Source organism: Canis lupus, chromosome 1, assembly GCF_003254725.2.
Source record: "Canis lupus dingo isolate Sandy chromosome 1, ASM325472v2, whole genome shotgun sequence".
NCBI classification, from domain to species: Eukaryota; Metazoa; Chordata; class Mammalia; order Carnivora; family Canidae; genus Canis; species Canis lupus.
The window spans coordinates 15447688-15460941 of NC_064243.1; the positions used below are offsets into that span (position 1 = coordinate 15447688).

The following is a 13254-nucleotide window of genomic DNA, read 5'->3' on the forward strand; positions in this document are numbered from 1 at the left end:
TGATGAACTCTATTAATGTCTTTTGATCTCTTTTTACTGAGATAAATTTGACAAATAATGTGATGCTAATCTAAGGTGCACATGTTGATTTGATATATTAAAATATTGTGATGTGGTTGCCATTGTAGTGATAGATAGCACCTCTATTACATCGTGTAATTATTTATTTTTTGTGATTGGAATAATTAAGACATAGTCTTTTAGCAAGTTCAAATATTGTACAATGTTGTAATAATAACTGTACTTTGCATTGGATCTCTAGAAGTCAGTCACTATCATTTGCAAGATTGTACCCTTTCTTATCCCCCACTCTCCAGCCCCTGCAACTACTATTATACTCTGTTTTTAGGAGTTTGGCTTTTTTAAGACTCCATATGTAAGTGATATCACACATATTCATCTTACTCTGTCTGACTTACCTCATTTAGCATAATGTCCGTAAGGTCCATCCATGTTTTGGCAAATGGCAGGATTCCCTTCTTTGTTGTGGCTGAATAATATTCCATTGTATATTTATACCACACTTTCTTTATCCATTCATCTATTGATGGACACTTTGGTTGTTTCCTTTATCTTGGCTATTGTGAATAATGCTACCATAAACATGGCAGTGCAGATCTCTCTCTGATACCTTGTTTTCATTTCCTTTGGCTTATACCTAGATGTGGAATTGCTGAATTGTATGGTAGATCTATTTTTACTTTTTTGAGGAACCTCCATATTGCTTTCCAGGCATCGCTGCACCAATATTATCTTGTGGCCAGTGGGCTGGCCAAACATCAGATGCCAGATTGCCTCATTTTCCTCTGAAGGCAATTAGTTTTTTCCATAAAGAACCTTTTAGGATCTTCTTTTTATTCTTAATGGTTTGCAATTTCACGTACTAAGCATGGATCCTTTTGTGTTTGTTTGATGACTCGTTTTTGATTTGTCTTCAATCTGATGATGTGTCCTCCTTTAGCTCTAGGAAATAATTTTCTGGCATTATTTTGGTGTGTATCCCTCTCCACTCTCTTGCTCATTCTAGAATTCCTATTAGCTAGACAATGGAAAACATAGGTGGTTTTATTCCCCATCTCTCTCCTGTTTCCTGACTATTTAACCTTTTGTGCACTGTGTTCAGGGAGATGTTCTCAACCTTATATTCCAGTCATTCTTCTGTTTAATCTCTGAGATCATCTTCTCAGATTGTTCTTTGTTCATAGATTTATATTTTGTTTTATAAATATAATACTTCCTCTGATCATTCTGATTACATTCAGTGTTCTCAAAGGTCTTTCCAATTTTCTTAACCTTTCAAAATGCCACTGAAAATTCTTGTTAATTTTGTTCTTTCTCTTGTATGCTGCTGGTTTTCATCACATACCTGACATTTCTTTCCTATTTCTCCATTCACACTTAAGAAAGATACAGGTTTTCCAAGCTACCAGGAGAGTAAGATGATTCTTTAGATATTTTCTCTAAGGAGCTCTGTGAGGAGCCACTTTGGTAGGTAGAGCTACATGATCTAGGAAACAGGCTATAGACTGCATTCCACAACCTAACATTAACACAAATAGCATTTTATTCAGTAGGAAAGGGAACAGGGGAAAGAATGCTTGCCATGAGAATCTGACTTTTGCCCAACATTGATTTTGCTTCCTTTCGGTAATAGCCTTTCCAGTTTTGCCTGGGGAGATAATGCTGGCCATTTATGCTTTGCATTTGACTTTACGGGATGGGGAGTAAGATGGGAGTCCTGACCACTCTAGTTGCCTTATATGTAACTCATTAATTATTTCACTGTAATTATAACCATATCACAATATATACTTACCCATGTCATTCCTTAGATGCATACTTAATTATTCTCTGTCATAAGGGTGCCTGGAATCTGGCTATGTATGTTAATACAATTGCCTAGAACCCTCTGAGCCCCATGGCTAATTTATGAATAGGTTCTCTTGATTTTATATTAATTCTCCTTCAGCCTTCTAAGTAGCTAGATGTCTTACTTTACCTCGCTTTCTGAATTTTTCTCTTTCTTATTAGGGGGGAAAGGAAAGGGACTCTCTTTTCCTCCAAAAACTAAGCATCAATTTCCTTCTCCTTTTTGATTTTATCTTGGATTTTGACTTTTCCTTTACAGTTCTGGCAGACTGCCTCTACATAGAAGTTACCTTAATGACCCAATGTCAGCGATCCTTCCAATTTACATTTGGCTTCATGGAAGACTTAATTAAGTAACAAGGAAACTATGATGAAAATATAACACAGAAGACATCAGGGGGAATGAGCAAATGGGTTTCAGACTAGGCTACAGATCATTCATCAATATTTGATCCTTTCTTGGATCATCAAGACACTTGGAGACTTAAAATATCTAGAACTACAAAATAAAACGTGTACTAAATAATGATAGCAAGAAAGAAAAACTGCTGACTTTATTTTTACTAAAAGTTTTGCTCTTCCTTATTGCACACATGCATGATGTGGTGATTTTTCCAGCCTAGTGTCTTTTTAATGAGCCCCTTGCTCATTTTTTTTTCCTCCTATTCTTCTTCCTTGGTCACACTTTCTTTGGTGATTGGAGGTTTCAGTGCTCATTCCCTTTATTGTTTTTCTTGACTGTAGTCCAGTCCTGCAATTTCTTCCATCTTCCCTCCTCTACTGAAAGTGCCCCATTGGAACTCTCGAGAGCTGTTCCATTGTATCCCCTCCCTCGCATCTATCTTCCTGTCCTGCATCTGAATACTGCTGCTTACTGAGAGGTCAGAAACCCCATAGCCGAACAAGAGTGTAAGGATTGAAATCCGAGGCAAGAAGTCTGTTAATTCTCAACAATTAGTTGTAGCCACTAGCTGATGGAAACAAAATGCAAATCAATTTTAGGACTCTGGATAAGATCATATTCTTGGCTTATGCAGAAGGATGTAATTTGCCATACAAAATGTTGATCACAAAAATGGATGTAGAAGAGGAAGCCCTGGACAAGTTGTGATGTTTAATTTAACATTTTAAATGGACAGAGGAGCAGCAACAGTATCACATCATTTGTAAGTGGTACTGAGAATTTCAGGCTATGGTGCCTGTGGCTGCCTCCGGTGAGAACTATTTGTTAACATGGCTTGTACTGGTGTCAGACAACCAGAGGGCTCCTCTCAGCTGTCAATTTCTCTAATGAAGGAAGAGAAGAACATGCACTAGATTTCTGTATTGACTTTCCAAGAGCTAGTGCAAACCTCCAGGTGCCAACCTATAAATACTTCTGAAAACAAGGTTGAGAGTCTCTTTCATATTGGCGCTTTTAATCTATTCACACCAATATCAGCCAAGTAAATAGAGCAGAACTTCAGGAACAAGGCATGGTTTTGACTAAAACGGTTTAAAATTTAACTTTATTATGTATCTTGATAGGATTTTGTGTGGAAAGTTGGAGAGGGTTTCTGTGACTGATAAAAACCTGATCTCTCTGAAATGTTTGATTTATACAGATTCTTTCCATAACAATTATATGATTTAAAAAAATTTAACTACCTTTCTTTGCCAAGACGATAGCAATCTTTTTTAGTTCGTCTTATAATTTATCTCCAAAATGCCTGTCTTCATAATATGCTGATCATTAGAGTAATGCATTTTTGATGACAATGGGTAATAAATAACATTTCAAAGCCTATTTCTAGGCATTGATTGATGTACGTATTGTTTTGTCTGCTGTGTTTAATGACCACGTCTTACTTTTCCTAGTTTTTTTAGCAGCACCTGCTGAGGAGTAAATGAGAACTGACCTGTTTTGAAATCCTCTTCCAGAAATAAAACTCTCATCCCATTACTTTTGTGGCTGGGGAGAGGATTTGGCACACACATTGTCATTCATTTGCAAATGCAAAGTCACCCACTTGAAAGCCTGTTCACTCTGAGGAGGATATAGTCTATCAAACAAGATCAAGGGTACTTTTTATAGACTCACAAACATCTCTCTTTATGTACATACATAAAAGGAGCTGATAAGAATAGAATTTCTCTCACTGGGAAAAGTCCCCTAAGTAAAAATACCCGGTTCTATGAAATTTATTGATCATAAAGGGGAAGTATTCTTGCAAAAGTGCTGCTAAGCGACCGGGGCTCTATTGATACATAACACTTATATGGCTCAGTACTACTGAGAAACTCTCTCATGTGCTCTCTGGGAAAAACCAGTTCAGACAAATTCCTAATGAGACTTTACCCATCTTTATATCACTTGCAGATAGCCACTTGGCTGTATGCCTACGGATATTAAACCCTGGGAGATGGGACAAGGCTTTGCTTGGGGTCTCATTCGGCCTGGCCCCTCCTCACGCTCCGACTCTCTTCCCACTGGGCACAAGCCACAGGTCAGTGACTACCAGTAAGATTCTATGTCAGCAAGGGGAAAACATACCAGTCCTACCAGTTGTCTGACTCAATTTTTAAATTTTTTTCTTTCTAGCACTATTCACTTTTTTCCTTATAGGAATGTCCTGTGACTTCAGGTGTTGTGCAGTTGTTGGTTTCATTTGTTTCTTCCTTTCTTGCTGACTTACTTTTATTTTTGGAAATATTGTATATTGTCCAATAAGGGAGCACTGGCATCTAAGTTCAGGAAAGAAGAATAAAAAGGGTAGAAGAGGAAGAAAAAAAAGCTCATGGAGAGAGACTAAGAATTATATATAAATTCAATGTGAGAAATGGTCACTCATATGCAGGATTTAAGTAAGTCATCTTGATATTTGCTTCAGATTCTGAAATGGCTGAAAACCGTCAAGAACTTCTATTTTATTTGATTGCCAACAATGAGATAAGCAGGTAAGCTTGTTCTATTTTATTTTATCTTTTACTTTTTGAAAATATGTTTACTTTCTTAATTCTTATTTACCCTGAATTAGATAAAGCACATACTTTGGTAAATATGATGTTGGATATTATTTTTCTAGGACCCATCCATAAAATGTTTCCAAACATGAATTAATAATGATTTCTGATCTCTCTTTGGTAATTCATTATTTCCTTGTTTGACTACTTTTGTTTCTTTGGCCTATAGGTCTCTGGAGATAGCATAGATTACGTAGACACTTTCCTTTTCAGCCATCCTAATTTAATGGTTTGAAACCATTAAATTCACTCCTTATCTGTTGGTATTCATTCATTTGCCAACCTTTCATCAGCTTTAGTCAATTTCCATTATTCAGCCAATCAGATTAAAAATTATGTATTTACTGTCAATACATGCCCAATACTAGATGCTGTAGGGAAATTCAGAAAAGTCTCACATTGTTCTGATTTCAATGGGCACATTATCATAACTGATTCTAACCTGGACACAGAGTTGATTCTCTGCAAATCTGTTTGTCATGGTAGACATTCATAACTACCAGATCTATTCACGTTCCTAATGTGTATTCTATGAGGAATAAGAAGGTGACTGAAAAAACTAAGCATTTAGGCTCAATGGCTATTTAAATTGGAGGGGTTTAATATTTTCAAAATATCCCCATTGACATATAAGTACATTTGTTGGTTGTCAATGTGTACTTATAAATGAGAGGAAAAATGCACAGTGGGCATTTGTTAAAATGGATAATTGTTTTTAACTTAAGTAACATGAAACTTAATAAATTGTGAATTCAATTAGCCTGGAAGAGAAGATAGAGATTTTGGAAAAGTTGGATATCTTTTTTTGTTTGTTTGTTTAAGTTATAAATTAGAAAGGAAAGATTTAAATGCTTGGAAGCCTGAATCACAGAAGTTTAAGATTTCTAGTTGGCTATCTCCAGGGCTTTGGAGATACCATTTTGGCTGAAATGAATTTGGTGACACAACCTAAGTCAGTGTCCTAAATAATAATCCTTTCAGTCGTATAAGATGCCGTTATAGAATGCTACTGCTGAACTGTGGTTAAACGAGAACTACTGCCTAGAAAATGATAACTATCCCTGCTTACATGTGTACCATATATAAACACACATGTGTACGTACATAGATACATACAGATAACATATATTCATGCATATGGACACATATAAAATATGACTTTATATGACAGCTCTCAAGGAGTGGTCCATGGATGCTTCCCAGGGAATTATATAATAAAATTGAAACACAAAAGAAATCACTTGTCTTGCTGTCAGTCTCAAACACCAGTTCCAGCAGGTGCTTTCTTTCCATCCTAAAAATGGGTTTCTGTTGTTACGCTTAGACATCATTGTCATTGCCGCTAAGATCTTGAGGGAAGTACTGCTTCTCATTTATTTTTGTATCTTACCATCTTCTAGCTCAGCTCCTGATCTACACTGAGTGAACTATGAAATTTGAATAAGAAATATGAACCTTTGGGTACCTTCTTGTATGAAAATTGTCATCTTTCTAGTCCAAAGGTACGTCTCTGGGGACTGTAATCCTATGTGCATTATGAAATGATGTGGGATAAGCCCTGTAGAGGAAGAACAGAATACCATCTAACTTGCAGTCATCATCTGGGATAGTAACTGTCTTAAGTGGTAAAAAATTACTGTCAGTGCTTTCTAGAGCCATTAGGAACTTGCTGCACCCTGGAGTGCCGTGAGCCATAAAAGCAGAGTGGAGATAAACACACCCTGGGGTGTCATGAGCTGTGAAGCACAGATGTGTTCACCCATATTATGATAACCGTTGCTTAGAGAAATCCTATTTTGAGTAAAAGAAGAAAAAGAAGGAAATATGCCTTTTGCTATGCAATAAAGATGTAGCAGTTTAATCTCTCATTTCTTAAGCACACGGGGCAATGGAACTGGGAAGTTTTACATGAATATATCTTTCTCTTTAGAAGCTCCTTTCAGTATCACAAAAGGAGCCTCTTAAAGTGACGTTGTAAGGCCTGACTGTACGTTATATACAGGGACTGAATAAAGCAAACCAAAACTTCATCCTTAGCCTCAGGGCTTTAACAAAGTTATCTGGTTGGTAAATATTGCCAGACTTCAGTTACTTTCCTTTTGTTCAGGAAAAAGAAATAACAGAGCTCCTTAGTTTTTGTATCTGCACAAAACTGGAGTCAAAAAAGTTGGGTTTATTTCTTGGCTTTGCTATTAGCCAAAAGCTAACTTGTGCAATTCACTTATAAAAATGAAGGCTGTATGGGGTGCCAGGGTGGCTCAGTTAGCTGAGTGTCTGACTCTTGGTTTTGCTCTGGTCGTGATCTCAGGGTCGTGGGATCAAGCCCCCAGTTGGGTTCCACTCTCAGTATGGAGTCTACTGGGCCTCTTTCTCCTCTCCCTCTCCCTTTTACCCCCTCAAATAAATAAGTAAATCTTTTTTAAAAATCATTTTAAAAAAAAGAAGGCTATAGGGGATAATCTCTAAGGCCACATACAGGTCTGACATTCTAAATAGATGCTTACCTATCTCTCTTTTAGGTCAAATTCATAGTACCTGAAGTATAGCCAGACTTGATTGAATTGGGGTTTATACATTCAAGCCCCTGGTAAATTCTAAATTTTAAGGAAAGTTTTAGCACCAGCTGAACACATAATTTGGATCTCCAGTGTAGACATTATCTCAAGAAGATTCTCACTGGTAGGTGTCAGATCTGTTAGTGTTTCACTTAGCAGGATGAGATTGAAGAGGTATTAGATATAGTTCCTCAAGGCAAAGCTGATGTATGTGATTATGTTGTTGAAGAACATTCTCAGTTGCTCTTGGATATCTCAAATGAAAACAAAGTATATTCATATATTCCTAAAAAATACTTCTAAAAGTTGTTGGCATTATAAGTGTGTTGCTAATCAGAAACAAAGTGAGCAAATTTCATGAGGTAGTCATGGTGAAAATATCAAATTTTATGGTTTGTCACAGACTAATAAGCAAATAATATTAAGGCTGTGCAAACTCTTTTTCAATAACTTGAGCGATTATCAAAGATTACACAGGGCATGTTTAGCAAAAGAACAAAAACTAATAAATATGAACATCAATCTGCGAGCTGTGCCTCATTAATTCTTTACACACCAGTGAAATTGGAATAAAGCAAGAAATATTCATTGTATAATAACCAGGGACTTGTGTAGAGAAGTTTTAAAATACTATTTTTCGTTAATAATTTAAGAGAATAGATGAAACTACTATTTCAGGAAAGTGAGTTGGCATTGCCTGGATTTGGCACTGAAAAGACTGTTGTGCTATAAAGAATGAACCTGACTCAAAGCCTTTCCCCCAGCTTCTGGCAGGTGATCTCTAGGTTCCTGAAATGTCCTGTCTGTAAGAGTATATATATATATATATATATATATATATATATATATATATTTTTTTTTTTTTTTTTTTTTGGCTGGGGGTTTGGTCACTGAACAGACTAACAATGTGATTTCTCATGGGGGCTTTGGCCCATATTGTATCAGACATCCAGAGGAACTAGAGACTAAAGGTATTATCCTGATCTCTCAGAAGATGGGAGACTAATGGTTGGCCATACAGGTATGTGATCAGTATGGTATCTGGACACCAAAGGCTGGTTGAGCTTTTCTGGTTGGTGGTACTTCATGTGTGTATTGCCACTCATCATGGCTGGGAGAGGAGAATACTGTCCTTGACTCCACCGGAAGAGGACAGCTGAAAATTCCTCATTTGGATGCCTCCAGGACTCTGTCCTATGTGTCTTTTCCTTTGTTGATTTAAAAAAAAAAAAAAGATTTTATTTATTCATTTGAGAGAGAGAGAGAGCACATAGGCTGGGAGGTAGGAGGGAGAAGCAGACTCCCTGCTCAGGGAGGGAGCCTGACATGGGGCTTGATCCCAGGACTCTGGGATCGTGACCTGAGCCAAAGGCAGACACTTAACTGACTGAGACACCTGGGCACCCTTTCCTTGTTGATTTTAACTAGTATCTTTCCCCCTAATAAACTGTACCATGACTAAAATAGACTTCAGTAACTTTTGTGATTCATTTTAGTGAATCACTACATTTGAGGATGGTTTTCAGAAATCCTCAAACTTGCCATTGGTATCAGAAGTGAAGGCAGACTTGTGGGGGCTAGTTCCTTATATATTGTAATTTGGGTAACTGCCTAAGGTCATAAATAAAACCAAAGCAATGACAAAAATAAGGTAAATAAAACATACACACACACACACACACATTCTTGCATGTGTGCATACCCACAAGATAAAATGAATGTGTGCATACAAGTTACATATATGCTAACATATATTTTGTGTAATTATCATTTTTGCTCACCCCAAATCACTTCCCCATTTGTTTTGTTTTGATAACAAAATTCCCCCTTTTTCATGGTTACACATTCTGTACCCATCACGTCCCACTCTCAGTCACATGACCCAGCCTTGGTTAATCAGAGTCCTCCCTGAGGCCCTATCTTCCAGAATGACAGGTTTCCATGATCATGCTAGACTGAAGTCCTCTCTGAGATTTGTCTGCTTAGAGCTATTAAGGAAACATCTCTCTTTTTTTCTAGAGTTGCCACAAGACCAAGATACATGCTTGGGATTGCTGATAGCCATTTAGGCATCTGTGCTACACCTAAGGAAGTGCTGCTTTTAAGAATGAAGAACCACATAGAGAAAAGAAATGTCAAGAAATAGAAATCTAGTGGAACAATTTGATTTGATTTCTTGAGTTCTACACTCATTGTGTTTCCTAAATATCTGAGCCCATGTTCTCATTCTGCTTTTTGCCAGAATAGATCAAAGATTTTTTTAAAAAATATGTCATTTATTTACTTATTTGAGAGAAAGAGAGGGGGAGGCAGAGGGAGAGGCCAAGAATATTAGATGCCCTGCTGAGTGTAGAGCCCCACATAGGGCTCCATTTTACAACCCTGAGCTCATGACCTGAGCCAAAATCAAGAGTCAGGTGGTGCCCACTAAGTCATGCAGGTGCCCTTAGATTGAAGGGTTTTTGTTTTATTTTGTCACAAATTAATACTAGATACTAAAAAAAATAAATAAAAAATAAAAAAATAAAAAAAATACTAGACACTATCAGCATTTTATATATATATGGATCCCTGGGTGGCACAGCGGTTTGGCGCCTGCCTTTGGCCCAGGGCACGATCCTGGAGACCCGGGGTCGAATCCCACGTCGGGCTCCCAGTGCATGGAGCCTGCTTCTCCCTCTGCCTGTGTCTCTGCCTCTCTCTCTCTCTCTCTCTCTTTCTGTGTGTGTGACTATCATAAATAAATAAAAATTTATAAAAAAAAATATATATATATATATAAATGTGTGTGTGTGTGTGTGTGTGTGTGTAATAAAGATTTAGGTTTACAACAAAATCAAGAAGAAGGTACAAATGTTTCCCATATACCTCCTGCCTGGACATGCATAGCCTCCCCTGCTATCAACATTACTTAACCAGAATGGTACATTTGTTACCAAGGATAAACCTACATGATACATTAAAATCACCCAAAGTTTATAATTTACATCGGGGTTTGCTCAGTATTTTACATTCATTCTATAGGTTTGGACAAATGTATACTGCTGACACATAACTATCATTGTAATACATTGAGTATTTTCACTGCCCTAAAAATTCTGTGTTCTGATTATTTGTGTCCCTCCACCACCAACCTGCCAACCACTGATGTTTTTATTGTCTTTATATTTTTGCCTTTTCTAGAATGTGGCATAGTTGGAATTAAACAGTATGTATTCTTTTCAGATTGGCTCCTTTCACTTAGTAATTTGCATTTAAGATTCTTTTCATGACTTGATAGCTGATTTTTTTAAGTGCTGAATAATATTCCATTGTCTGGGTATATCACAGTTTATTTAACTCATTCACCTACTGAAGAACACCTAGTTGCTTCTTAGTTTGGGCAGTTATGAGTAAAGTTGCTATAAATATCCCTGTGCAGGTTTTTATAAGTTTTTCAATCCTCTGGGTAAATAGTAAAGAACATGATTTCTTGATTGTTTGGTACAAATACACTTAGTTTGCTGAGAAACTGCCAAACCGACTTCCAGTGGCCTTACCATTTTGCATTCATAGCAGTAATGTCTGAGAGTTCCTGATGTTTCACATCCTCGTCAGCACTTGGTGTTGTCATTTTCTGGATTTTGTTCATCCTAATAGGTATGTAGTAGCACCTTACTGTTGTTTTAATTTGCATTGCCCTGATGTGTGATGTGGAAAATCTTTTCATGTTTTTTTTTCCACCTTTATGTCTTCTTTGAAGAGGTATCTGTTATGATCTTTGTCTCATTTTTTAATTGGGCAGTTTATTTTCTTACTGTTGAGTTCTAAGAATTCTTTGTATATTTTGAATAACCTTTAATAGTCCTTTACCAGATGTGTCTTTTGCAAATATTTTCTTCCAGTCTATGGCTTGTCTTCTCATTCTCTTGACATTGTCTTTTGCAGAGCAGAAGTTTTTAATTTTAATGACATCCAGCTTATCAATTATTTCTTTCTTGGATCTTATCTTTGGTGTTGTATCTAAAAAGGCATTACCATTCCAAAGGTCATGTAGGTTTTCTCCCATGCTATCTTATGGAAATTTAGTTTTGCATTTTGCATCTAGGTCTATAATCCATTTTGAGTTAATTTTTGTGAAGGGGGCAAGTTCCGTATTTAGATTATTTTTTTCTTTTTTTGCACAATGGATGTCTAGTTGTTAGCACCATTTGTTAAAGGGATTATCTTTTTCAACTGCATTGCCTTAGCTTCTTTGTCAGAGATCAGTTGATTATATGTATGGGGTCTATTTCTGGGTTGTCCATTCTATTTTATTGATTCATTGTCTGTTCTTTCACCAGTATCATACTGCCTTGATTTCTATAGATTTATAGTAAGTCTTGAAGTCAGGTAGCTTCAGTCCTCAAACTTTGTTCTTCCTCCTCAATATTTTCCTGGCTTTTGTGGGACTTTTGCCTCTCTCTATAACTTTAAATCAATTTGGTAATTCCATAAAATAACTTACTGAGATTTTGATTGGGATTGCATTGAATCTATAGATTAAGTTGGGAAGAACTGATGTCTTGATAATATTGAGTCTTCTTATCAATGAACATGGAATAGCTTTCTTTTTATTTATTCTTTGATTTCATTCATTAGTTTTTTTTCCACATATATATTTTTATACATTTTGTTGGATCTAAGTATTTTGATTTGGGTAATGTTAATGTAAATGGTATTGTTTTAAATTTCAGATTACATCAGTTTATTGTTCGTATATAAAAAAGCAATTTGTACGTTGACCTTGTATCTTGAAAACTTGCTATAATCACTTATTGGTTATAGGAGTTGTTTTGTTTCTTTTATTTTTGGTCAATTCTTCCAAATTTGCTCATAGAAAATTGTGTCTTCCTTCTGAGTCAATATACCTTTTATTTCCTTTTCTTGCCTTACTGCATTAGCAAGAACTTCCAGTATGATGTTGAAGGAAGTAGTGAGAGGGAACACCCTTTTATTGTATATGATCTTAGTGGGAAAGCTTTGAGTTTCTCACCATTAAGCATGTTAGCTGTAAGGCGTTTTGTAGGTACAAACTTATTGAGTTGAGAAAGTTCCTGACTGTCTACAGCTGGTGACAGTGTTTAACATGAATGAGTGTTGGCTTTTGTTAAATATATTTTCTGCTTGTATTGATAGGATTGTGTGTGTGTATTCAAACACTTACTTTGAGGGTGTAAGAAGTAAATAAAGCAAAAAAAAAAAAAGAAGTAAATAAAGCAAAGCTTTTTCTGTCATTTTAATAGAAGCAGAGATGTTACATAGGTGATCTTTATGAGACTTAAGTCTTATCTTCCCTATAATGTTTTTCCACCAAGTTTCCAAAATAACCAAAACAAGCATGTTCTTACCATGCAAGTTTTAAGAGTTTTCCTAGAACATTTATGGCTATTCATCATTTCCCAAATCACTCTTATAAAGAAATTCTGGAGCTACCTCTGAGTAATGTAGATTAGAAATTTTAACAAACATTCTGAGATTTAAATTTTTTCTTGAATTATAGTTATAAATATGGATAAAGTTTTGTGCAGTCTTGGGAGATGAAAGTGCTTTTTTTCCCTAGAATTATCCAGGAAGTTTGATGGGGTGGCAGACTTTAAGTTGAGTTTTCAGGAAATAGGTATGGTCTTGGAGACAAGGGAATTTGGGCAGAAAGAATTGCATAAGTAAAACCATGGAAATAGAAAAAAATGTCAGCCATATTTGGGGCAGTTATTATGAATTTGGAATGTTAACAGGCAGATGGTGGAAAGGTGGGCTGAACAGCTGAGTTAAGGACAGGTTATTGTGGACAGTGAATGTCAGACTG

The 13254-nt window shown here is 36.2% G+C and overlaps 1 long non-coding RNA gene across 1 annotated transcript; it reads left to right on the forward strand.

Moving 5' to 3' along the window:
* Positions 1-4389: 4389 nt before the first annotated feature.
* LOC112643753 (uncharacterized) lies at positions 4390-10651 on the forward strand. Its single transcript, XR_003125870.3, has 3 exons — positions 4390-4806; positions 6273-6374; positions 9447-10651. It is a non-coding gene; the product is annotated as an uncharacterized LOC112643753 (long non-coding RNA).
* Positions 10652-13254: the final 2603 nt, after the last annotated feature.